This window comes from Ascaphus truei, chromosome 14 (genome assembly GCF_040206685.1).
Source record: "Ascaphus truei isolate aAscTru1 chromosome 14, aAscTru1.hap1, whole genome shotgun sequence".
Lineage (NCBI taxonomy): Eukaryota > Metazoa > Chordata > Amphibia > Anura > Ascaphidae > Ascaphus > Ascaphus truei.
In genome coordinates, this window is record NC_134496.1 from 17317147 (window position 1) to 17321781 (window position 4635).

Genomic DNA, 4635 nt, shown 5'->3' on the forward strand with positions numbered 1-4635 from the left:
CTTGAAATGGGTAGCATTGTGTATCCAATCCGTTGATACTCGAAGACGCACATCTACTGGGAGTCTTGCCTCTCGCCCAAACATGAGGTAGTATGGGGAGAATCCAGTGGACTCATGGCGGGTACAGTTGTACGCGTGTACCAAAGCCTCTACGTGTCGACTCCATTCCGTTTTCTGCGCACCCTTCAGGGTTCCGAGCATGTCCAACAAGGTCCTGTTGAATCGTTCAGGCAAAGCGTCTCCTTCGGGGTGGTACGGAGTCGTCCGGGATTTGGCGATGTTCAGCATTTTGAGTAATTCTCGGATCAGAGTGCTCTCAAAATCGCGCCCTAGGTCGGAGTGAAGTCGGTTTGGAAGACCGTAGTGAACGAAGTACTTCTCCCATAGTATTTTTGCGACTGTGATGGCCTTCTGGTCTTTCGTGGGGAAGGCCTGAGCATACCGGGTGTAATGGTCCGTGATGACCAGCACGTTACAGATTCCTCGGGTATCGGCTTCAATACACAAAAAGTCCATACACACCAGGTCCATTGGACCAGAACTCTTGAGATGGGCCATGGGTGCTGCTCTGGTAGGAAAAGTCTTGCATTGGATACACCGGGAACAACGGCGGCAGTGTTGTACCACCGCTTCCCGCATCTTGGGCCAGAAGAAACGGTCTCGGACTAACCCAAAAGTCTTCTCTACACCGAGGTGCCCATGTTCATCATGTAGAGACTTCAACACCATATATCTCAAGTTTTGGGGTAGAACCAGTTGTCGCCTATCAGGGTGGTTGTGATATTGGACTACCCTATAGAGTAAGCAATTGTCTATCTCGAACTTGTCTACCTCAAGCATTAGCAACGCGATCAGGTCTCTGGGAGCACTTTTCAGTAGAGCTGGATTCTTTCTTTGAACCGCTTGCCGAATGATGCTCATTACTGGATCTCTCATTTTGTAGTCCACTAAATCCTTCCATCTTATGACCTTGTCGTGGGTTATGTTCATTCCCTTTGGATCGCAGTAGGCGGTTGGGATTGCCTGCGACTGGCATCCTAACGAATCTGCAACTCGTAGTTTGGAGAAGACCCTCTGATCATTGATGACAGCCGCTATGCTACACATTGCTCGCATCCCTGGCCCGGGGATCTCTTCCCATTCATCATCATCAGGAGTAGCACTTATTCTTGGTCGTCGTGATAGAGCGTCAGCTCCAATGTTCAAAGGCCCCGGCTTGTACTTCAGAGAGAATCTGTAGTTACATAGGGTTGCCAGCCATCGGTGCCCTGCTGCATCCAACTTGGCGGAAGTATTGATGTACGTAAGGGTATTGTTATCCGTCCTTACCTCAAACGTAACACCATAGAGGTAATCATGAAGCTTCTCTGTGATCGCCCATTTGAGAGCCAGGAACTCTAGCTTGTGTACAGGGTATTTCTGTTCACTGGGTGTCAGACTGTGGCTGATGTAGGCTACAGCCTGAAGACCCTCTGGGTGTTTCTGATGTAAGACAGCGCCCAGTCCATTGAGACTGGCATCCATATGCAGAACGTATGGTTGTTCTGGATCAGTATATGCAAGCACTGGTGCTTCAGTCAGGCATTTCTTCAAGTTCAGGAAGGCCCGTTCACACTTGAACGTCCACTTATCGCCAAACGGTTGACGGGCCGACGTGGCCTTCCTTACGGTATCTTCGGGGTATATCTTCAAAAGATTGTTCAGGGGTTTAACCCGACTAGAGTACCCTTCCATGAAGCGCCGGTAATACCCACAGAAACCCAGGAATGATCGCAGTTCCGTGACATTCTCGGGGCGCGGCCAGTTCACTACCGCTTCTACTTTGGCCGGATCGGTAGTAATTCCTTGAGCAGATACGATGTGTCCAACGTAGGTCACCGAGGTGTGCCAGAACCGACACTTGTCGAGGGATAACTTCAATCCTTCTTTTCCAAGACGGTCTATCACCTTAAGCAGCCTCTCTTTGTGCTCTTCCAGGGTCTTTCCGAAGACAATGATGTCGTCCAGGTAGACAAGACACTCCCGAGGGTTCATGTCTCCGATTGTTTTCTCCATCAGCCGCTGGAAGGTAGCAGGAGCTCCACATATACCTTGGGGCATACGCGTAAATTGGTAGAAGGCCAGGGGGCAGACGAAGGCTGTCTTTTCCTGGTCCTCTGCACTCATAGGTACCTGGTAGCACCCGGATCGTAAGTCGAGCAGACTAAACCATTGGCTCCCGGTTAGAGCATTCAGGATCTCTTCAATGTGAGGAAGGTTGTATTGATCGAGTACCGTACGATTATTCAGGGTTCGATAATCGACGCACAATCTTACAGATCCGTTCTTCTTCCTTACCGCCACTATGGGTGAGGCATAAGGACTCCGAGACTCCATCAATATCCCAGCGGTCTCCATTTCCTTCAGGACGTTCCTTACATCGTCCACATCCCTGGGGGCGATGCGACGAGAGCGTTCACGGAACGGAGTGGCGTCACTCAACCTAATGGTGTGTTGGGCGCTGCGACTGTGGCCCACATCCATCTCGCTGGTGGAAAATACCATCCGTCTTTCATTCAGCTTGGCCGTCAGTCGATCCTTCCACTCAGTTGGCAGCGTCGAGTCTCCGAAGTTGAAACCCAGATCGACTAACTGCTCACCCACCGCAGCGGCGTTCACCTGGGGCACTGTTTCTACCGGGCTGAAGGGATATATGCTGCCCAAACTTTGTCCTGCATCAATGTCCATCGGGAATGGAGAGATATTTTGAACATACATGTAGGTTCGTAGAGGAATTTTGGTCGTCCACTCTCTCACTTCGGGTATTACCCTATACCCTCTCTGAATCTCTTCCTCAGGGGTACTCTCCAGAGAGAACAGATGATCGGTCTCATCTCGATCGGGATAACAGCACCAGACGGCCATGCATTGCACTCCCCATGGTAAAATGGTCGTCAGTCCGCATTGACAATTGTAGCGGTTCCCGTGACGCTCTAAGGCATATACTCTGTTACACTCCTCTCTCAGTACAGGGTCAAGGAGTGGATTGGCCATTGGCAATTCATTGGTCTCTTTCAGGTAGGCTCTGATTACGGCTTGCACTATATCCGTATTTGTTCCCAAGATGACCGGGTACTGACACTGTCGTTGAGGCTTCGGGCATACTGTACCATTGCCTCCACATGCATGGGATATTTCTTCAATTTAAGTATCTCCAGTTGAACTCTCACAATCCCATCCATGGGGTAATCTTCATTGCTCAACCTCCTCACCTTCATATGTTCCGCTGACCGCAGGGAACAATGCTTGAGGTGTTGGTCATAGAAATATCGGTAGATTATGGTCACTTGGGACCCGGTGTCCAGTAAAGCAGAGGCATAGACTCCTTCTACTACCACGCGCATGATGGCCGATGGGCCTACCTGACAGTAACCATCCCCGACCGGAGTTCCGTTGTCTGGGCTTAAGTCAGTAGGGGCTTCGAGGGGCGCAGGGGTGGCCTCGGATGTCTGGGCTTCTGTGGTCTGTATCCGGCAGATTATGGACCTAGCCAAACTTCCTTTACTGGGCGTTTTCTTTTCTTGGGTGACTCCTTCAGGGCACTCTCTGGAGAAATGGCCTTTCTGTCCACAACCATAGCAGACGATATCTTTAGGATCAAGTTGTCTTGGGTAAGTGGGGGAGGATCTCCCCGAAGTTCGGCCTTTCATGGAGGGCGACTTGGGTGGCTCATCTTCCTCTTTGACAGGTTTCTTGATCCGGCGAGCGGAGGCTCCCGGGATGTCACTCGCAAGTGGATCTTTGACCTTGGTACCCGTATGCAGCTTGGTATAGGCTTCATGTCCCTTGACGATTCCCAAGATGTCCATGAATGTAGGGGGAGGCCACTCCATTAGTGAGCACCTGATCATGATCACTATGTGATGTGTGGGAATGGCCCCTCGGAGGAACTGCTTGCACCGGTATTCGTCTATCTCTGAGGCTAGAATGAGGCCGCAAGTTCGCAATTTCCACAGGACCAGCTGAATTCGTTGAAGGAAATCTGACAGGTCTTCCTTCACCATCTGTCTGATACCGTAATATTTGAACCACAGTTCACTCTCCTCTTCATCTTTGCCATAGATCTGGACTAACAAGTCTACCATCTGATGAGCAGAGAGATCTGGGTCTTGGTCGCACTGTGCACTGACCATGGTGGCTGCCGGGGGTCGGAGGCTTTCCAGGATTCTCTGACGTCTTACCGTTTCAGAGCAGGGCCATTCATCGATCACCTTGAGGGTTGGTTCCTTCCAAGACTCGATGCTTTCTTCGCCTGTGGGGACAGGAACCATTCCTGAAAACGCCTTCAACTTCCTGTAATTCTGAGCTTGGGCTGACGTAGTTATAGCTTCCACAAGCTGCGGGAATGTCACTCCTAGCATGGAGCCGCCTCTGTCTGAGGAACTTGCGATCCCAGCTCCCTGACTGTTAGGGGTTGGTGTGAAGCTGCTCATTAACCTGTTAGGGACTGGTGATGTTGGTGGGCTACCGGACCAGCTTGTGGCCCCTTGCCTAGCATCAGAAGAGAACATCACTCGGGGTAGGGATACGTCTGATCTGATGGGTGTACAGGCGGCCATATTTTTGCCTTCCCAACCCCCATGTCTGGTAAAGGAA